Source organism: Lonchura striata, chromosome 1 (assembly GCF_050655825.1).
Source record: "Lonchura striata isolate lonStrDom1 chromosome 1, ASM5065582v1, whole genome shotgun sequence".
Lineage (NCBI taxonomy): Eukaryota > Metazoa > Chordata > Aves > Passeriformes > Estrildidae > Lonchura > Lonchura striata.
In genome coordinates, this window is record NC_140703.1 from 94,110,208 (window position 1) to 94,133,851 (window position 23,644).

A 23,644-nucleotide genomic window follows, 5' to 3' on the forward strand; every position below is an offset into this window, starting at 1 on the left:
TTTACAACAGGTGACAATGCAAAGTCTGAGCACTAGAAGGCAAAGCCTTGTTTACAGACCTCTTGCTGGATGTCTTAATAAAAATACTCAAAGCTTTTCATTGATATGCACCACGTGGATTCAAGTACACAGATAAGGCAGAGTGCATTGAAAGCTGAGAACACAATAAACATTGAAGTCTGCTAACCTTACACCTAACTTGAAAATAAAAAGACACCCATAAACAAGCTCTCAGTTTTCAAGGACTGAAGTAGACAGATGTGAAAGTATCAAAACTTCAGGCTGCTCTCAACTTTTATCTGTGCAATGTACATAAGGAAGTACAGCATTTTACTAAAATCTGCAAAGTTTAAGCAAACATAATGATCAGAAGAGCAAAAGCACGAAAGTCTATGAAACAGCACTCTAGAGACCTTCATCCACAAAATATAGGTCACACTTTGTGACCTTCATTATCATCATTATTGATGAAAAGCCTTTAACATATTTTTCATCTTATGCATTATTTTTACATATTTTAAAGCCTACCAAATAAGCCTGGTGCCAGAGTTAGTCTAGCATCAGATTTCTAATATGAATAAATGATCCAGATATGCCTTTATTGAAGAATCTTTTTGAAAAAACAACTGCATGCAAATCCAGCCAAGGTGACCACAAACTACTTGAAAACAAGGCTGGAAAATTTAAATACATTTAGTACAGAGACAGTAAATATGCAAAAAATATGTTTATACTTAATTCACTTCATTTACCTTCTTGTGTAAAAGGTCAGGACTTTTTTTTCCCCAGTGTTAGGTTGCATTCATTAGGTAAGATATGCCAAATCTGAATATATTCATTTTTATTTTACTACAGGGTTTGATGGCCGTCAATTACACTATTGTCTGCAGTGATTGGAATTTGCTTTTTATTGCAAAATAATTACTATCATTTGCCTTGTATCTCTAGGGAAAACCATACTCCGTAAAGAATTTACTGAGGTTCCAGAATCAGCAGAGACTTAAAATTTCAAGACAAATGTACAGAGCATCATCCAACCAACTATGTCACAGGGGACAACTTTGTGTGTTATAAGTAGCCTGTAACTTATCGCTGCCTAGACTGCAAATGTGTTCCTTTAAAAACTCAGAAATGCTAATTGCAACTGAAAATATCTGCTTTTGTGAGTTACAGCCATACATAAAGTTAACCTTGATAAACATCATATTTATTTATATTATAGTCTAAAATAGGCATCATGAAATTAGTTTGGAAGTCTTACAGTGTTTCACTGTTAGGTAATTATTCCTAATTCACCACACTGCTAAATAACAGAGTAATGCTTGGGCAATGAGATGCATTAGCAGTTCTCTCATGGGAAGCTCATACTTTGTTTAGAGTACAGCTGTCCCACTCTGGTGCAATCAGTGTGGGAAATGTCAAATGCTAACTAAATTTAAAGGTGTTGTTTGTTTTCATGGATGTCTGTGCACATACCAGAGCTTCATCAGAGCACCTCATACCTAAATGAAGCATCCTTTCTATGTGAAACCCAGAAAAAACCTGCATTTCCATGACAAAGGTGAATCCAACATCAGAAACATTAAGAAGCATACTTCAAACACATTCACTAAATCTTATTCAAATATGGCAAGAGAAGAACAATTCTTTCTAAAGCTGTAGACAGAGTGGATTCCTTGGCAAACTTGTTATACCTATTGTATGTATTTGGTGCTAGGACAACAGCACTGTCCAACTACAACTGAAATGTTTCCTCCTAATGAAAACTGATAATGCAATGTACCATAACTTGTAATTAGAAAGCTAATATCACTACCACATGTCAGTTTCCCAATGAAACAAATGTGAGACCACATTGCTAGATAGTTTTCACCAAAACAAAAAGGTTGGTTCTGAATAGACTCTCTGTTCTCATATTAAGTACCAACAGATGCTCTTTTATATGCTAACATACATTCCATTCAAATGCACTTCAAAATTTAGTTATATTATCATTCTTTTAAACACAAACAATATTATTTCTCTCAATTCAACTTTAAATATAATATAAAGCAAATTTTCCCATTGTGAAGAAAACTGGAATTGAGTGCATCCTACATTTTGTCTAACCAGCATTTACCCACGATTTTTGATTTTAAAGGTTTTTCTCTAGACAGAGTTAACTGAATGAGCAACAACAATATAAATACTTTTAATGTGCACAAATATTATTCCAACTGCAGCAGTAAAACATATACTAGTCTTAAAACACTTTGAGAAATAAAACACTGTATTTCTGGGAGCCAAACACAGAGGTATGTTAAGTGAATAATAAAAACACATTTGTGTGTACTAATTGGATAATGACATATATTGCTTTGACTGTCAGTTACCACTGTGCCTTTAAAAGTTCCTTTTGTTAAGCATGTAATTTCACTGTTAAAAATGAATAAAAACCTCTGCAACTACTTCAAGACAGCCTTGCATACAGTACAGATCTCATGTCAATTTTACTTTGAAAATAATCTTCATTGTAAGACTTCACACATTACATTCTCATTTCCTTTTATCTGCCTTGGATACATTCTGGTCTGGTGGGGGGGGTGGGTATGTTAAACTTTTCTAAACCTTTGGGTAAGTTGTAAGGAGAACAATACACCTGGTATTAATCCGTTCCTTATTTCAGTTAAAAAGAGCCTGGCTTGCAGAGTGTGGGTTACAATCCCTTCCACTGTAAGAAAGCCTTTTGCAAAGCTGCTTCCGACTTGCCGCCAAGACACACTCAGTCCTCCCTGCCACCAAAATCCACAAGTAATGGCACAGTTTTGACCAGCTGTCGTGTCTCACCGTGCATCTCCTTGGGCACTCTGACGAGTGGCTTTAGTATTAATTCTGTAATCCAGGCAGGAAGACTAGTCAAAATTCAGCTCAATCTTTAAGCAATCTCTCAGCTCAGCGTTGGTGAGGCTGATCAAGACTGCATCTTACACATAAACAGATTCCAAACCAGCATTTTTACATGTCTGTGTCTGCATGCAAATTTGTCACCACTCAGAGCTCAACACTATCAAAGCTATCAACAATTTAAAAGCATAAACTGATGGAGAGGAGCGGGAAGGAGGTAATTTCAAGTACTCAGATTGAAGTTTATCCTCCACTCCCCCCAGGCTGAGGCAAAGAAAAATAGTCACTACAGACAGGACATGCTCCCAGAGTTTTCTGCCAGTCTCTTGCCTTTGCTCACACAGCCTATCTGGGGAGCAACCTCTAGCCATACCAAGACCTTTAGCATCGAGTCACAAAACACAGAACGAGGTTCCCAATTCAACAAGAACCAGTGCCGAATCAAACCTCCAAAGTCTCACCCGGCCAAGTAGAAAAAAACACCGAACCCCGAAGCAACATTTCCAAGAGCCCCTCACAGAGCACTTGGAAACCCTCACTCTTTGCCCCTCACGTCCTCCTCCAGCCCCCGCTCGGCTCCAAAGTGGCTGAGCCCACGCCATCCTCCCAGGGGCTGGGAGCCCGTTTCCCCAGCAGCGCTTGGAAAATTCCCAGGCAAGTTGTCCCGGCGCACGCCTTTCCTTACCCTGAGGAAGGGCAGGCAGGCTGCCTCCCCGCGCTCTGCGGTCCGGCTGCGTGCAGGGCGCACAGTGATGGAGAGCAGGCAACTCTTCAGTGATAATCAGCGCTGAGAGGCTGCTCCTGTGAATAGTGTACATCCTGTAGCAGCAGGCTCTGTTTCTAGCAGCTGGCAGCAGCTTTCGCAGGAGCAGTGATGAGCACAGCTTGAGATCTTCCACAATTAACCAAATATTGTATAGCGGCAACAAATCAACAACTAAAACCCTGCTCGCAAATAAAAGCAAAGTACAATTTCAGATGGGAGCTGAAAGCTTAAGTCACCGAATGCTACATCTCTTCTTCAAGATTATTCCAGCAAGCTCCTTCTGCTATTTTTACTGTACCATAATGCACTAGGTCTGGCTTTTACCCTATTGAAAGAACATGAATATATTATTATCCACACAAAAGAGCAGGTTATTGTTTATGAATTACCAGCCTTCCCAGCAACAAAGGCTATTTTCATAAGAAAACTCAATTTCATTTTAGCTCCAATTTGATTACCAGCTGAAGAAAAGCAGCCCTGCGCCTAAACCTCAAAGGATTTTTATTCATACCATTGAATGGGCTTTATTGCTTCCTTTTCAAAACTGATGTAGAAAGCTTTTAGAGTAAAACATTGACAAAAAATTATTGCGCTGCTATTTTGTGCAATAACAGAGCTGAAGAGGGGCAATGATTTCTCAGTCATCCTTCACTGTACTTCAGAACAGTAAAGGCTGGAATTAATGACAGACCATAGAGAGGAGCTAAGCCAAGGTCTCACAATGCATGTCAAATCTAAATGATCACTATACATTGAAAAGACCCAAAAAAGCCTGCAGCTGATTGATTCATGGCTTTCACAAGAAAGACAGGCTTGAAGAGTTTATTGCACCACAATTTACTCTGAATTATCATAAAAATGAATGTAGAGGCTGAATGTCACCCCGGCACACTCCAAAAACACACATCCAGGGACAAAGTTCACCCAGGAATTATAGCAGTGCTGTTCATGCTACTATAGTTAAGGGTCTGTCACTTTTCTCCTATTATAGGGGGTTTTAGCTCAGCTGTAAAGCTGTGCTCCAGAATAAAACTTGGCACAAAGGTCTCATTTTGAGGGAATATAATTTTTTTAAACAAATGAAAAAAAACCCAAACCTTCCTGCCTGTTTTTAAGTTAAACATTTCTAAAAGCTGCTTGCTAATTTCTGAGGCTTTTAACAAATTGTATAACTCCAAATTGGGTTTAGGAATTGAATGATTTTTCTTTCTTCAAGAAATAAAAATTAAGCTGTCAGACCATAAAGGGCATAAATTGGTTTTGCTGTATTGGATAGAAAGATTTTTAAATTATTTATTTTTTAAAATGTTTTGTAGGATATGTATAATAGAAGAGTAGAATTGAACTGCCAGTGCATGGACTTTGCCAGAGACACCCGGATGCCACATTATGAGAGCAGCCTCTGTACTACTACAATTTGAATTGGTTCAGTCACTAAATTAAGTCTCCACAAAAATTCACATACAGTAGATTGGAATGACTCAAATGCAGGAAATTTAAGGCTAATAATTCTGAGACAATTTCTGTCTTTTCATAGCTACTGTAAAAATGCCATTAATTCAGTTTCATCTTTCATCTGTTTGACATCAACTTTTGAAAAGCTAAAGTGGAAAATAAACTGTAGTTGCTACCATAGGGCCCATTTGGGGCTCTTTGTCTAACACAAAACTTTGAAAAAAACCCAAAACTGTATTAGTTTTACAAGCAAACCAGTAAGTCTTGGTCCATGCTGTGTTTATACTTTTTAGTTCATTATGCATTTTTTAACATCACCTCTCCTGATCAGAGATTCACATTTCAGGCATTCCTCTTAATCTCATGTAGATTTCAGGGGGAGAGAGGTTATCTTTAGGTTTTGGTGGAGTCCCTACCCCAACCTGGAATTTCAGAATAATCTGAACTTCCTTTCTGGTTCTCTTTAAGAATGGGCACGGCTCACACTGAGAAGCTGAAAGGCTTAAGCTCTGGGTAAAGGCAGATGCTGCTCCTGAGGTTCATCTCTAGGTCCAAAAAGGGTTGGGTTCTTAATGCTCATTTCAATGAGTCAGAGTTTCTGTACTGGGATGGTCTGGCTGCAAAAGTCCTTTGTGAATTGCAGTTAAGATTAAAAAAAAAATAACCTGTTCTTGTACATTTTATCATGGAGTAGTCTCACTGAAAAATATATGGAGAGTTTATAAAAGCAAAGAATCCTAAAAATCCCTCCTTCAGTGCCAGAAAGAAAGAGCACGTGCATAAAAACAACTGATTTTTTTAGGGAAATATTGCAGTTTGGTTTTTACAGCTATTTCTGACAGTCGGGTAGCTCGCTATGAAATTCAGTGTACATACAGACCACTGTCAGCTCACAGGAGCTGAGTACAAAGGAGCGTTTCAAAATTTCATCATACAGCTTGCTACACAGTCTCATCTTACTCACATCTTCAAGTGTTTTCATTATTTCATTTTATGCTTTTATTGTGTTTAAACTTTTCTAAAGAGTTGGTGGTGATGGCTATGCATTCACTCGAGACAAAACCAAACTCTGGCAAACTGATGTGGAAACTGAAAAAATTTGCATTGAAACCAAGGAAAGGAAAAAAAAAACCTGAAAATGGGAGGAAAAAAGAGAATGGCATAAACCACAGACCATGAAAAATTACTCAGTTGTCAAATTCAAGAAGTTCTAATTCCACAGTAATTTAACACCTATAAAACATTGAGAACATTGTATGCTTGTGTAGGTGTGTCCAAGTAAAGACAGGATGGCTACAACCACTTACATTCTGAAAAATAATTTGGTTTTTTTTTAAGGTAAGTATACTGTTACTAGCAAAATCTATTTTCTACAGAGAGCAATTCCAGTTCCTACTCACAAGGTTTGTTGGCACATGAAGGCAGTAAGAGCACCTCGTACAATACCACTGCCCTGGCACACAATTTTTAACCACAAAATCAGTTATTCTTGACACTATTCCTGGGTGAAAAAACTACTGAAGACCAGAAGAGTATTGAGCACAAAGAGATCTCATACTGTTGTGTATTTAAATATGTGTGCACACACATGCAGACTATAAAAGTGGTCTCCATATCTACCTGCAGACAAAATCTATCTGGTTTTGCAGCACTCTCATATTTTTTGTGTAACCATTATATGCAGCCACATGCACGTGCACATTTTTGTTTACAGCAGATGCTGTCTCAAAACATCCATTGTCTCATCTCCCACAGTTTTTAAACATAGAGGATCTGACAGACTAGGGAAGTCTTACAAATAGACAGGATTTCAATACATTGCTGGTGCCTGAAAGGCTGAGCTGACAGTGGGTTTGGACCCTTCTGATAATCCATAGGTGCACCCTGTCTCTTTTCTCACTCATTAACACTTGCTATCTTTCTTGGGGACAGGTAATTCTCAGGGCAGGTGTAAAAAGTCCTTCATACAAGGCACTATGCAATCCAGCACAAACAGCCTGCTGTCTCCTTGGTAAGCCCCCACTGCAGGAATGGCTGGCACAGTGCTACACCAGTGGGCAGTTCCTGTGTAAGAGACTGGGGTGGAAACCCATGATAATTTTCAACCCCTCAACACCCACAAGAGGCTGATGCTGTGGAGCTGGGAGCTGTCTTTGTATGCTATGGTCATGAATGTGCATTAAGCATTCTGCTAGGACAAGAGTAACTAGGAATAGTCACAGGATTTTCCACACTATTTCATTAGAGCATTATACACAAAACAAACAAACAAACAAAAAAAAAAAAAAAAAAACCAAAACAGAAAAAAAACAAGGGAAGCTGCCAAGCCACCAGTTAAGTACATGAGTTCATCTAAAACAAATGGACTTGTCTGTACCAGGTCTTCATCCTTAATCTTTCCACAAGGGTGATGATTCAGAGCCTTCATCCATGGACAAAATATGATGAAGATACCCTTGGGCACACAAAAGAGCAGTACCAACAACAGGGATTCTAGGAGACACTACTTTGCTCCAGGGGGCTTCCTGATCTTTAGTATTTCCACAAGCCTTTGCCATAGACCCTTTCAGTGTTTCACAGAATCATAGAATTGATTGTGTTGGGAAGGACCTTCAAGATTATCTAGTTCCAACCTCCCTTCCATGCTCAGGAACACCTTCCACCAGACCAGTGTGCCCCTTGTCAGATCTAACTCCAGCAGCAGCCTTAAGCTTTGTGCTATCACATCCTCCCCAGCAGGTAAAGGCTGTGCTTTGGCTTTCCCTGCAAATCTTGACCCTCCTTTTTCCTTCACTCAGTGACTTAAGTGACTGCACTGAGACTGGAGCATACTGGTGCAGGAAAGACAGGGAATAAGTCTCTCTAGGTACAAAGCTAGGATGTAAAATCTACACTTACCTTGAAATAAAAAAGCCAGAAGATCTGACCTATTAGAACACGAGTAGTAAATTCACTACTTGGCCAATACTAAGAAACTGTTGCTTTGCAAAAGGAGGTGACAATAGTCCATTTTAAACTGTTTGAACCAGCTAGTACTAGGCAATCCCTGACATTTTAGAGACAGGCTCACTGTTTCATCATTGCCTTACAAGTGTGGCTCAAAGCACTGAGAATCATCTACCTGCTCTCCCAGATCCCAGCTCAGCCTGCACCGCAGCACTAAGTTACACACAGGACACCACAGAGGCTTTTTACAGGAGAAGGGGGAGGAATAGGCACTGTAGAACTTGAAACTACAAATTAAGTTTCTCTTTTGATATTATCTCCAATTCAACTAGGATCAGATAAATGTAAGTCAGATGAATTAATTTATTGCATTTTTATTATTCACACCTTTTATCTACTCTCTCATAAATGCATTAGACTTACTACTAAATTAAAAGTAAACATCCTCTCCATTTTCATAATTCTACCATAGGCAAACCTTCCACTAGCCTTTTAGACAGCACAGCTGCTTGCTTTTTCACCAGTTTGGGTCTCAAGCAGAGGTCATGCCTCTACCCAGTCTAAGTCCATGAAGAGAGAAGAAGTTGGTACAAACTGGCTAACAGCATTACTATTGTGCATGTGAGGAGGTCAATAAGGATTCGCCAGCACCCCTTTTTTCCCCTCTCCCAAAAAGGAAGGACATTTTGATGGGATCTTTGGAAAAGAACCAAGAGGTCCTTGTAATTTCTGTTTGCATTGTAGCAGGGGGTGGGAAAACTGCTGATGGACTCTGAGCCCATTATATCAAACAGAAACTGGTCCCTGGTGTGGGGCATGAACAACCCAAAGCAATACCATGGATGTGGGAGCAAGTGAAGATAAGGCTTTATTGTCAGTCAGTCCTATTTACTGTGGTCTCCCTGGACATCAGGTCTTTCTGTTTTCTCATCTCATTCATGTTTTCTTAAGTATTCCTAGAGACTCTGATTTTCAGCTGGAAACCAGATCAGAGTTTGTTCCTGGTGGAAGGTAAGCAGCTTTGCAGTTGGAGTGGGACAGGGAAGTGTTGAGCCACTATGCAATTTATTAACACACAGTCAGAACCTAAACCATGCAAAACTAAACCCCAGTTTAAGTATTTGCAAGGATACAGGCAATTGTCTGCTCTATGGCTGAAATCCTTTCTCCCTCACCTGAAAAGTATTTACTTTAGAAAAATAAATAATATTTATTAGGAATGCTATTTAAACTCAGAAAGCAAAACTCACTTGTAAGAGGTAGCTGGCAGAAAACCCACGCAAAGTAATGTAAAAAGAATGTAAAGAAAGAGTAGCTGTCGGTGGGAGGAATATTCAAAGACAGCAAGAGAAAAAAGCAAGCTCAAGTCAAAGGAAGGTTGTGATAAATGACTGCCTGAAGTACACCTAAATGGAAGGCAACTTAGAGACACCAAAGAGATAAACACTGAGGACAACAATCCCTATGGTACAGCCAGGAATCATTGCTAGGTAGTTGAGAATAGTTCCAAACAGAAGCAGCTGGTTTAGGGCAGTTCTGCATTTCTGACATAAAAGGAAAGGAAAGATTGTTTTCTTTGCCTAAGAAAACAATCCTCAATAAATAGTCTTATTTGTGACAGAAGGAAATTACATCTTGCTTATCTGGTTCTTTTCTTCACTGTGTATAAACATACTGAGAACAGGTTTGTTTGAAAAAAAATGTACTCATTGTGGCAGTAGCCCACTCTTTTATCTTTCTTCTTTCTTTCTTACCTCGGGAAGAACAGAACCAGGAATATATTTTCTACCAATATTCCAAAATAAAAGATAATTCTCTAAGCATTACAGATATGGTTTGTGACAGGATGCAGTGATATCTGGTGCAGTGTCACTGGGAGGAATTAAATTTGTTCACAGTGGAGGGGTCTTTTTTGAAAATGAATGAGAATTAAAAAGAAATGGGGAAGGAGGCTGACAGCAAAGGTTGAGAAAAACACAAAGGATCTATTGGACAGCATTTCTATTCTTCTCTGTATGGTGCATTAAGTGCATTATAGTAAAAATGAAGGAAATTTCTTGCCTTCTCTTTAAAGTCCAACATTATTGAACTTGAAACCTTTAACTGTGAGCAAAGCTGTGGCTTTTCTTTAATACAATTCTGCTATTGATTTCTTCATGCATTTCATTCGAATGATTCTGACAGTTTAAAAAAAATACATTACCTTGATGAAAGATACAATTTTTCTCATGGAGAAAGGCATTCAAGTAGGTATGTGTGATGTACCAGACATGCGAATCTTAAGTGATGCTCTCAAGCACCAAAATAAAAAGGACATTTCAAAGAATGGTGATCCAGTCCTTCTCATTGAATGAGGCTCTGCACACACAGGTATCACAGCAGCATCTTTGGCAAACACAATCACGTCTTTCTACTGCTTTTCACTATCCTAAATCCTTTTCTGGTCTGTTGACCTCTCTTCTATTGTGTTTCCCTCTTTCATTCAGTATTTGGTCATTACCACATTGCATTAGCTTCCTCTTTATGCAAATTGAGTTGTTTTATCTTTAGTAATGGAGAAAGGTGTATTTTAATATGTCTTAATATCCTAGCACCAGCTGCTTTTTATCACCCTATAACCAGTCTCCCCATTTCCCATCACAGTCATCCCATTTGCACATGTGCTCATTTGAAAAACATTACAACACCTTTAGCACATACTAAAAAGGCTTCTCTTTCTTGCAGACAGGAACTACATAAAACTCAGAGACCTGAAGGACAAAAAGAAAATCATCTAGTTCAACCTTGTGCATTATGGTACTATAAGATTATCTTTCTATGTGTTATTTCAAGCTCAAAAGCCTTTCTTGTACTGGAATGTATGCCTGAATACTGAGCTAAGATTTGTTCAATGAAGGGCATTGCTGACCTTGATAAATTATAACAATGGTTAATTTTCTGTACTGTTAGAGTTTCCTTCATCATACTCTTACTTTTAGGCTGAATTTGTCTTTCAGCCACTGTAAAGAGAAAGACTCTATTCAAGCCTCTGCAGCAAGAAGGTGTCCTAATTTTGTTCTTATTCTGAGGACAAATACATCTGAACTAGCAGCGCTGCTCACTCTTTTTTCTGTACTATACACATCCCCAGCACACTTGAGTAAGTCAATTGTCCTCCCAGCCCACTGGCAGCTGGCCAGTTGAAGGCCTCAAGCAGTCTGGTAGAAAAGTAGTGTGGCATTGGCAAGACCCAACTTTGCAAACAGGTAACTGGAATTTTCATTTTTGCAAAGCTGCCTCCATGAAAATGGCACAGTAAAGGATTCCCTTTGCAACCTTACCCAACTCATTAATTCTCTTCAGTGGAGCAATTGAAGAAATCCTACATGTCCAGATTCCAAGAACTCAAAACTGACTGTGATGCTCCTAAGAAGAATAAAGTTTCAATACTTTTCTAAAAACAGTGAATCAAGTTAATCAATCTCCTTATCTATATTTGGGGAATAGAGCAGCTGTTTTGAATGAATAACTCTGCTGGGGGCCTGGAGCAAAAATCTCTATTTCTATTCTGAGATGTTCACATATTCTGGTGCCGACGCTCTTCATGCTTATATTTCTCAAAAAATTGTCTTGGTCCTGTCCCACTCTGCATTCAAAGTATGGCCTATGGTACCTAGAGCCTGTGCAATGGTTGCATGAGGAGAAACTGCAACATGGCAGATGGAGAACAGCTTGGCTAGACAAATGCATAGACCTGGAATTCCAACTTCCCTAGCAGCAATGCAGAGAGGTAGAAATCCAAGAGCTGCCGCTGCTTCCTGCTGCACAGGAAAGTGTTACAAGTTAGGCTGTCACAAAGGAACAGAGAGAGACAATAGAAGGCAGGGATCCTGAGTGAAGGACTGCCAAGGCATGGATGCCCTATCCAGGCCCCTCCCAAGGGGACCCAGCAGAGCCAGCAACCCAGGTGCCCAGACATGGAATCCATGGGATGAGTTGTCAGCAAGAGCCCTCCATGTGATCCTTCTGACTCGGGGGAGGCGCTGCCAGGGATGGGGCATATGAGGTGCAGAGAAGAAGTAGTTTGGGATTATCCAGGATTTATGATGAGACACTTAGGATAGAAAACAAAGGTGGAGAAAGAAAACATCTAGGTAATTTGAGGAAAACACAAATGTGGGAAAATAGTGGGATAGGCAGATGAAAAGGGCTGGATACATGTAAATATGGAGCTGGTCAGCACACTTGTCTGCCCATACCTTTTGCCTGATGAATACAGTCCAGTTTATTCCATAATTAAATTCCTTTACTGGGTGCAGGCTTTCTGTTTTCTGTGTATATGTATGTTATGGGGTCTGAGTGCAGCAACCAGAGGTGACCTTGGGTCACAGGGGGTCTGTATGTCCATGGTGGAGTGAGTGTGGATGTGCTGGTGTGTGTGTGAGCATGAACAGGGATACCTGTGGGTACGAGAAGCATGAGCCAGGTGTGTGTCTGTCTGTCTGTAAGGGTGAGACCATGGCAGGAGCAGGTTGTAGGTGGGACCAGTGGAGTCTCACCAGCTTCTAGAGTTAGTGGGGCTTCTAGGAACAAGATCCACTTCGTGTGTGTCTCTAAGGGTGACACCATGCGTGGTGGTGGCTGTGGGCCGAGAGGAGAACCAGCCGGCTCAGGGTGTGTATGGGGAATGAGTGATGTGGTCTTTGCCAGCAACTACATAGCAGGTGTCATAGATCCAGGGGCCATCTATGAGGCAGACTGGGCATCTGAGCTGAGCCATTGGAGTGGTCCAGCCTGTTTAGGTAGGTATGTTCTCTCTAGAGACCTCCTGGTTCTGCTCAGGGATGAGCAGGATGAGGCTGTTGTTGTTGCCTGTGTTTGTGTGAGTGCTGCGTCTGTGACCTTGTGGCCAGCCATGTATATACAGATGTGGTGCATATGTGTGCTCCATGTGTCCATGCCTCCTGGGAGTACGTTTCCAGCCTCATGACAGGGAGGAGCTGCAGGCACACAGCTGCAGTATCCTCACCTCCCCTGGGCTGCTGGATATGGCATATTTTGCTCTAATAGTCCAAGTTATCAAACCATTCTAGATTTCTCCTTCATACAAATGTAAAGTACATAGCAGGGTAGGACTCTAGCCCAAGGTCAGATGCCACAGAAAGAAAGTGAAATTTGAAGGTACAGACTTTGGCAGCAGGTTAGTCCAGAGTGACAGTCACAGAGAGAACTACTCCAATTGTAGTAGTCAAAGTTCAGCAGATTTTTATCATGTTATTCTACTATCCCATCCATTTCTATGTGAATATTTAGGAAGAAGAAAGAAACATAACCAAAATCTTCAATTCATACCATGGAATGTCCAGAACAAGATGTGGGTGACTTTGCTCCCTTTCAACATTTCCTATTCCAAGGTGAGAAACCAAGGACTGTGCATAGAAGATATTCCTCTTGAAGGCTCTTCTGGTAAACTCTTTTCCCAACTCACCTTCATATCTTGTTCAAGAATGAGCACTCTGAGTGAAAACATTGTCATCTGTCAGTGGGGCAAACTGAAGTTACAATCAGATGTCCAATGCAGAATTACATATTTCTCTGTATTGAGTTTGTGTGGTGAGGTTTTGGTATGCAGGGGTGGTTTGTCTGAGAAGGCGCCAGAAGCTTGCCCCATGTCTGATGTAAGCAGTGCCAACTCCCTCCCAGACAGACCTGCCACTGACCAAGGCTGAGTCCATCTGTGATGGTGGTAGCACCTTGGGAGTAACAGATTTAAGGAGGTAAAAAATTACTGCACAACAGCCGTTGCAGACAGAGCAAGGAGTGATATGTGAGAGCAACAGCCCTGCAGATACCCAGGGCAGCCCCTATTTCCCATCTGCCTGAGCCATTGAGGGAGTATGAAGTAGAAAATCAGGAAGAAATTTAAGTCCAAGAAGGAGGGAGGGATGGGGTAACATTTATTTTTTTAAGATTTAGGTTTACTATTCATTAGCATATCCTGATTTGATTGGTAGTATATTAATTAAGACCCAAAGTCTTGTCTGTTTTGCCCAAAACAATGACTGGTAAGTGATCTCTCCCTGTCCTTACCTCAACACACAAACCTTTCATTTTACTTTCTCCTCCCTGTCCATCTTAGGAAGGAGTGATAGATAGGCTTTGGTGGGAATTTGGCATCAAAAACCACCATATACATTCACTTTGTAAGTCCAGAGTTGCAGTGTTTGAGGAAGTCAGCTTTTGCTCTTGCTGTCATGAGCCGCCTTGGGAAAACAACCTCAGAACTGCCTTTAGAAATGTTACAATAAATTGTTCTTGGAACATTATGCTTACAAATATTTTGACAGTGCTGAGATTACTCAGAATTACTGCAGTGTTATTTCAGTGATACTCTTTAGACCTAAGGAGACAAAGGAACATAAAACCCTAAAACTGATCAGGGCAAAAATCAGTTCAGAATAATATCCTGTTTCTGATGCTGGCCAGCAGCTGGATATATTTGTCCCCAGTATATCCTCCCAGTCTCATTTGGAAGCACAGGGGTTTCCCAAGGCAAGCATCACAGTCAAATAAGTACATGCAATAACTGAACAACTGACCTATTCTTGAACTTCTCTACCCCTTTTTAAATGTTCTTAATTTTACTGGGTCCTGTGACAGATTATTTAATTACACACCATGTTCATCTGACATACAGGATGTTGACTTAGCTATGTGTTCCATAGCCCTTCTCTTGTGAAAAATGAGTAATAATTGGCATCTTTCTAGATCATCTACAAATTTATAGTCTTCCATTCCAATTCAGTTGAAGATGACTGTCTCTAAATGCTTCCTACAGAAAATCTATAAGGCTTGGAGAAGCCTAGAAGGTAAGTTTACATTAGATGTCCAAGCCTATTGAAATTCAGGAAGATTAACCCTTTCTTTTACTGTCCTAAAAAACATTGTCTGAATATTACTACTATTTGAACACTGATTAATTTTTATGATTTTGTTGAGTTGCATCCAACTAATGAATCCCCTTGGTTTTTTGAGAGCACTGGAAATTAACATAAAGCCTAATACCTATGAGCTGCTTTGCATTGTATTCACCACATAATTAATATACTGATGTATAAACTCATGCATTCAGTACAGAATTATGAGCTTTTTTAAGAACATGACCTTTTTTCATACCTATCATAGCAGAAAATACCATAGAAAAAGCCCTAACAGACACACACCCCTCCCTAGTCTGTACTATGGAATCAGAATCACAGAGTGGGTCAGGATAGAAGGGACCACAGTTGGTCACCTGGTCCAACCTTCTTGCTCAAGCAGGGGATCACTAGAGCACATTGCACAGGAAGATATCCAGATGGTTCTTGAATATCTCCAATGAAGAACAGCCCACAACCTCTCTGGACAACCTGTTTCCAGTAAAAAAGTTATTCCTCATGCTCAGGTGGCACTTTCTATGCCTCAGTTTCTGCCCATTGCCTCTTTTCCTATTGTTTCACACTCCTGAGCACAGCCTGGTTCCATCCCCTGACACTCTCCCTTCAGATACTGACAGACATTGAAACCTCAGTGCTAGCTTACAGTGTTATCCTTGATGGAAACTCAAAGATTATATCTATTTTGTCCTAAATTAAAAAGTACAGAAAATACCATGCTAGAGCTCCTGCTGATGAAGACTGTGACTATTTAAATAACAGAAATGTGTAAGCTTTGTGTTGTCTTTGTTCAGTACGAGTATTCCTACAGTCAACAACAAGCTGTGGCACATGTTTTTAGTGGAAGCTTTGTACATCACTTCTGCTTCACTGGAAGGCCCAATGTAGGGTACCTGGCCCCTGAAGTGTCAGCCAGCATGCCTTGTTCAGCACCACAGCTCCTTTCAGAGCCATGGGCTGAGCTGGAAGCCCCCAAAGTGACCTTAACAGCTCCAAACCAGCACCTCAAGGCAGAATTCTTGTCTATTTTCACCAGGGGCTGAGTTGTCAGAGTATGTGTGGCACAGTTCCTGGAAGACCAAGTTCTTCAGAGGCAGGTACAGATGCTGATAGACCTTCAGCCATATTAGGCATCATCTAAGCAGCCACCTGCTCAAACCAGGAACCTTCAAAGGAACTTGAAACTCAAGCTGAAAGCACCGCATTAAGCCTCCAGACTGAGTGCACTACTAGAAGGAGGGAGCTGGGGGTGGAATATTATCCTTCACTGACTTAGACCTTCCTGCACTTCAGTTTGTCCCCAAGTGCTCTACTTAATCTGGTCTTGAGCTACATGGGTAAGCCACACAATTCAGGATTTTAGAGTGTATTTGCACCATAGAAGTAATAGGCCATCGCTAACAGTCTATAAGAAATGAGGAGACAATCTGCTGGGTGTAGAAACCCAAACTGATTAAATTCATCTGTGAAAAAACGTTGTAATAAATGTATTAAGATTGGTAGGGATGGAGAGTGAATGGGCATATATGGGTGTGGAAGGAAAGGAAGGAAAAAAAAGGAAAACCAGAAGCAAAGCTGTAACAGTGGCAGGTGTCAACAGTACCCAGATATGCAAGTTCCCAGTATCCAGACACCTTCACAGAGCACTTAGGCAGAGAAGGCACCTAAACTTAAACATCTAGGTTTAAGGACAGTGCACAGTTTGAGGAGATGACAGAAAGGTAATGGACAGAACTGGAATGTTAAGATAAACATAACAAGCTAAAAGGGAACAAGTATTAAGGAGTTACACAAGCATATCGGGATGTCTCAAAAGACCACAGTTGCAGTCAGTTCCTTAAAGGCACATTGTGGTGACCTCAGCTTGTTGACCATGTGCTGAAAGGCCCCGGAGATCCAAGGAGTGGAAGATAGCTGGCACCCATCATTCTCCTGTTCTAGCCAGGCCCTCTGCACAGGCAGCTCAGGACTTGTGAACAGGGAGGCATGAATAGAATTAGCTATTTTTAAAATACATATTAAAAAAAAGTTCACATTGAGCTTTGCTACAGTTTCTCCTGGATTCTGGGGACACCAACACAACCTTTGGATTGGACTTCAGTTGCTTTCTGCCGTGGTAGCACTGAAAGTACTGGAGGCCCTTTAGTACCTTTGCCTCTGCACATCAGCCTGCAGTCTTCCTAGACAAATGTTAAAGTGAGGGGTGAAACCATTCACAAAGCCAGTCTGCCTCATGAGGAAAAGCATATATCTCATGGAGACATAAATCATGGAAACTATTCTTGGCTGACAAATACACAGCTATCAAGTCTCCCATTTTGGAGATCGATTGCTCACTCTGGTAGTTATTCAGAGTATTCACAGTTGATCTGCCAGCTGCTAATGAATTTAGAGGGGCTGAATACTTTCTATTTGGGAGGAGATGAAATGATTCTTGGTCATCAAGGGTTGACTTCCCTCAAGGTTGAACTCGGTCCATTACCATTTTACCATTGCTGTAATGGAGACGAAGCACTGGGATCGTGGGGAGCAGTGCCACTGCTCTGTAGCTGCTTGACAGCATTACACTCACAGTTCCTTCTCTGCAATTCCCTATGAGCAGTAAAGTGCATTTGTGTACCTAGGCTGTATTTCAGCTGAGCTGTGCTACATGCACAGGCTAACTGGAAAATAGTCCCTAAACCTTCAAGTATATTACCTGTGGTAAATTAATCATTTAATGTAGGTATACATTTATGTAATATTCACCCAAGAGTTGCTCTGGAATTCTGTTTGAATAATACACAATTAGATTTAAATGTTTTCCTCAATTTCCTTTCATGGGCGTATTCTCCAAATTTTCTCTGATAATTCATTCCATAGCTGCATTTCAACTGGTTTGTAAAATTTTACTAACTCCCAAAGATATAATTTGCATGCAAATGAAATACAGACAGAAATGCTGAAGAAAAAAAGGACGTTTAAACTAAGTATAGCATCACAAACAATTTCTTTCATAGGTGCTTTCCAGTGCAGTTGGAAACAGTCATTTAAAAGAATACTATCAAAGAGCATGCTGTACCAAGAAATGGTATATTATAAACTCAATTCAACAGCCACATCTAAATTCCACATTCATATGAATTGAATGATTGACTGATTATTGCTGGCATTTATTTCACAGAAAGAGGGCAGCTTAATAAAAGTGTATTATTCAGTCAATGGTATGCTATGATGGATAAAGAGGTGAAAATCACAAACATTTAAATCCAAAAAAAGGCAGAAGGCAAAGCAAGTACTGAAAAGGAGGGAAGAGAATTCATTGCTAACGGATCGTCTTTTAGGCTACCTTATTGACAGTCTAGTCTAGCAACCAGGCTCACAAATCATGGAAAACTGTGCCTGGGATGGAATTTACAGATGACTCTTGGGTAAAGAAGGAGGAGCTGCTCATTATTTTTCTTCCTTTTTATGGCATATCTGCTCCCATTGGTCTTTACTTGCTGGCAAGATAGGCCTTTGTTGATTAAATCTTGTGTGGGCTTCCTAAAAACAAATCAAATTAGAATGAATGTTGGTCTTACAGGAAGACAACATGTGCATTAGCACATCAGCCAAAGGCAATCTTGAAACAGAGCCTTAAAACCACTTTTCTCCATGTGCAAAATTCTCAATTAACAGGTTGAATCCAGAACTTGAGCTGTGTTCCTCCAGTGGCCTCAGAGCACAATCCCTCATTGCTGGTCCTGATGATGCACAAAGCCTGTAGGGAGTTAAGTTGTCTCTCACCCAGACTACACCTTCATGTCACCTGGTGTTCACACAAGAAGAGACTGACAGTCACAGACAGACATTCCCTTTTCTCCCAGAAAATTACTTTAAGCCCTTGGCGGTCACCTTTCCTATCTATTCCTGCTTTCCCACAGCTTCAGAAGCAACCCAAGTATTGAAATTCAGGTCCCTGCAAAAACCCATCACCCCTCTTCAGCGTCTACCTATGCTCCTGCCCATGCCCCTGTGAGGGCCAGAAAAGAAGCACAAAAGACTATGAGGGGACAAGATTTAAGCAAGTAAGTTCCACCTCAGCCACTCTTTACTAGCCTATGTCCTCACAGTACTGTTTTACAGCAGTCAAAGCTGCCTTCTGCAACGGCATTGCAGGAGCTTCTTCTGGGGGCCTCCTATCCTGACATATACACACATTACCTCTCCTGCTTTAAAAAAAATTATTTATCACAAGTCAGCCACAGGGACAAATAGAAGAGGCAAAGCATCACATTGACCTAAAAAACACTCCAGCAAAAGTTGAAGACAAGTAACTAAAAGACTTGGGCCACAAGTGCGTGGTGGTGCATCATGCACCAAGGAAGAGACCCAGCTGAATTGCTGAGAAACACCAATGTAACACACACTGCTTTACTAACAGCACAAAGAAAACAACCCACTTCCATCTGGGGAAAAAAGATACACTGACTTCCTATTTGGAACAGAATAAATTTTTATTTTTAACCTGAGTTTTTCAGTTATAAAGAAATTTTTGTATACACAGAAGACAGTTTCTGAACAGCAATCACTGATCTCTTCCCAGACCACAAATTATATCTAAACTATGTTGACAGGTCAAAGTAATTGAGTAACCTGAAAAATGCAGTTCTGTCCAGGAGTTTGCACAGTTCTCAGAATTTTTCTTAAAGAAGGATGGAGACAATGTAGTCTACTCTGTTTTTTACTGCAGTGGTTTCTCACCAAAATGCTCAAAGGAGAGTTGGAGAGCCTTTTACCCGAATGGTGCTTTATAAATCCTTCCTAAAAATGGCATCTTACAATTATAACATTGAGTTTCTACTCAAGAGACTTGGTTTCATGCCAAAACAAAAAGAGATGCTAGAATCACTTAAGTGAGTAAAAACCAGTATTCATCTTTTTATTCCAAATTTCCTCAGTCTTTATTTTTGAAATATAAACTACCTTATCAAATTTTTTGATTTCTTTTTTAAAGCAGCTTACATTACATTTCTTATGGTGAACGAACAAAGCTGGGAGAGGTGAGGATAGCAGAAACTAATGCAATTGGCAAAACTCCTTTGCTCAGATTTGGGCTCTCAGCACTAATAGTCCCCAGTACTAAAAGAGATCCTTCTGCATATATTCTTGTAGAAACAAACCTAGCAAAGTCCTGAAATTGCTAGGTAAGCAAATCTTTTAAATAGTCAGTTTTTTCAACATTTTCTGGATGCATGCCAAGTATTTGGAGTTCAAGAATTCTAACTATGTTATTTTTTCTATAAGCCTTTGCATTAGACCAAAAGGTTGGGCCAGGTGATCTTCTGCAGTCACTTCCAAGATAAGCTAGTACATGATTCTGTGAAATTGTCATTGTGTACTGAACTCTCTTGCTTAATGGATCTTGATTTGGAAATAATTTCCCTCTGCAAGACTCCTTTTGGGTGAAAATGAAAATTTGGTGCCCATTTGGTCCTCCCTGGAATAGCAGGTGCATGTCCCATCTGCGCATCCTCCCTCTGCAGAGGAGTAGCGTTCAAGCTACATGTATTATTCTGATTACACTATCAGCTAAGTCCAGGATGATATTTTACTTTTGCTTTTTGTGATAGCAAGTGGCCAAAAAAATAAAAAAGTGAAGAGCAATCCCATGCGGTTCTTATTAAACATAACAGGTGTGTGAACACAGACACATTTCAATGAAGAGTCTGATGTTTCATTATACAGAAAAGACACCTCACTCCTCCATCCCATAGTCATATTGTGAAGCTGAAGTTGCCCAAAAACAGGAGTGAAAAAAGACTTATCAAAATCTGCTCATTCAGGAAGAACATAAAGTCTCAGATGGACCTGGAACATAACCAGAGGAAGCAAGGTTTGAACACAAGCTGGCCCATGCAGCCTTAGTGGAAGAATGATGTTGCAACTGCTGTAGATAAAGCACTGACTGACTCTGCCAGGGTGCTTTCCAATCTACCTTCATTGCCCCTTGGAGCTCACCACACTTACTCATACAAGACTCCTTTTGCAAGTAAAGCCCCTCTAACTGTATTGTTATCACAGAACCTAAAGAAATCATAAAGCAGTTTGTTTCCACAGATCCAGAAATATAGCAGCTTCACTGCCATTTAAATCTGTAGCATCAACTTTGAACAAAAAGGCACAGCCAAGGCTATGATATTCCATATAGCATGGATAAATGGGAGGACACATGGGATGCATTTTTTGCCCAATAAAAATTTTTAAGCCACATGTAGCTTAAAGTCATTCAGAACCTCTAAAAGTAGCATGCACCATTCATGTTCTTCTCATGTGCGTCTTTCTTTCATCTTATTCAATGGTATATGGGTGAATGCAAAGAAAGAAACATATTTAGCAAATTCAGAATGATAAATCCCTATCAATATATTTTTTCAGATTATATTACAAGAAATTAGATTTTTTTTTTCTAACAGTGACCCACTGCAAAAGAGTTATTTAACATAACTTTAAAACTATTCAGCCTTAGGAATTAAAAACCATGTCAGAAACAGGTCCTACAGGAATCGCCAACAAAAATATTTTAGAAAAAGCAGGAAACACTAGAAAAACAGGGAATGTCTTAAGCTTTTACACAGCAGCTGCCAAAACACCAACTCCTTCAGAAAACAGTCAAGTAGTGAGAAACCTGCAGTAGAGAGGCTGGAGGACACCCACAGGAACTCTTAACAGCAAGGGGCAAAACAGTCCCTGTCAACATCTGGTTTAAAACTCCAGGATGGAGTGGAAGAAGGCACCTTCTGCTCCTAGACTAGTACTGGCCACTGCTGTCACCCCATGTGGAGATAAACAAGCAGCATACTTATCACAGCACACCACAGCTGAGACAGCCACAATACACAGAACATCACCATACAACTTCAGAAAGCTTTAAGCATTCACTCAAACAGAAAAACACCACACCTCATCAGAGTGCTTCAGGCCTGTATAGAGCAACACACCACTTCAGAAGGCAGCAAGAGTCTGCCCTTCTTGGTCTATAGCCCAACCTTTTATACCCTCATGTTGATGCATGGCACCTGTGTGCCCTCTGCTCCCTTTGGTGTTGCTCAGTGTCCCTGGGCTCTCCATGGCTCATTGCTGTCAGTGCTGCTCACTCCCTGCTCACAGCTGTGCCCACTGGGGATGAGGCTCAGCTGCAGCCCCACTCCCAATTACCCCAAACTGTGCCTACATACACTGATAGTGGGTAAAGCAGGAGCACTTTTCTTTGAGCTACTGGTTTTTGTTGGGCTTTTAGAGCAAAAGGGCAGGAAAGAGGGTGAAATAGTTCTTTCCCACTTTCCATTGTAACATATCCCATGAAAGTGAAAATGCGATAGGACAAAAGAAATGGGAGCATATATACATGGAAAGTAAGGGTAGTTTTGAAGATTAGGGATTTGGGACAAGGGATAAAAAGGAGAATATTTTTTACACACTAAACAAAGAAAAGTGTGGAAGAATGAGATTATGAGATCAGGAGAGCCTGGCTGGACAAGGTACAATCAAAGTTGCCACAGAGGAGAGTAATAAACGTGCACAAGCTGCCCCTGCATGAGGCTGAGGAATCTTGCCGCACTCTTGTGGCCAGCACCATCTTCTGATCATCTTAAGACATTGAGAAATTAAATAAAGACAAAGAAATCTTTCTAAAAGAAAAAGAGCAAGAGATCAGGAGTAGGTGTAGTGTTAATACAATTAATTTAGATGAACTGGAACCTGCATGTTTGTGCAGATGGAGGCAAGCATTGCTGCTCATGGTCTAGGAATCACATGATGAAGAGTATTCAGTATATTTTTACATCTCTTTGTCTTCAAACTTGTTCCAGATTTTACTGAGGTGTTGACAACTTTGCCAGCTATAAACCTTTGACTCAGCAGGTTTTTAAGATCTGTTCCTCTCTGACTAAAGACAGATCCTGAGAAATGATGAGTAACCTTCTCTGACCACTCAAACCATCAGGAATAAATGAAACCGCAATATCTGTTTCCAGAAATGAGACCAGTGCATCCTGCTAATGACAAAGCAAGAAGCAACAGCCTTGATTCCTGAGAGAATGGATGTTTCAGTATGTGAAATGGTCCAATTTAAAACACGTGATCCCCTGCATAGCTAAGGGTCTCTTTGCTCCTTAACCCACATTTTCCAGATAGACAAGTTTGGCATGTTCCACACTGGGGGTTTCTCTCTGGCATCCATTCTATAACACTCCACACCTGGGCTGCCCCTTAATTGATAATGTAATTATCAGCATAGTCATATTACTTCACACTAAGCATTTTCAACCATTTATCACAATGTTGATCTTTATTTTAAATATAAATCAGGCAATCATTTATGTCTTTTATGTTCTTTGTATTTATTCAAGAATATTTAACTGTAGACAAAAGGTGACTTATTCATTATTCATCCTGAACAAGGCAAGTATGGCAATTTGAAAAGCCTGACATTTGAGCTTTTTGCCAACACTAGCAAAATTATATCCTTCCCATTGTAAATCAATGAAGTAGAATCATTGTGCACAAAAGAATTAAATTGCCTTGTCACTTTAATAAGGCCACCTTATATACAACCTTCAGCCAATGCCATTGTGCAGAAAAAGGGTGCATCCTTTGCCTCAGCTGTCTCAGATCTCAGTAGGCTTTCCAATTAAATGAACATCCTCTTAGTCTTTCA

At 40.3% G+C, this 23,644-nt stretch overlaps 1 long non-coding RNA gene across 1 annotated transcript in view; it reads right to left on the reverse strand.

Annotated features, from left to right (window-relative positions):
* LOC144245949 (uncharacterized) overlaps positions 1–22,733 on the reverse strand; it is a 413,344-nt gene extending 390,611 nt beyond the window's left edge. Inside the window, exon 1 of the long non-coding RNA XR_013339521.2 lies at positions 3,569–22,733. This is a non-coding gene — a long non-coding RNA (uncharacterized LOC144245949). The remainder of the gene's footprint in view (positions 1–3,568) is intronic.
* Between the last annotated feature and the right edge of the window lie 911 nt (positions 22,734–23,644).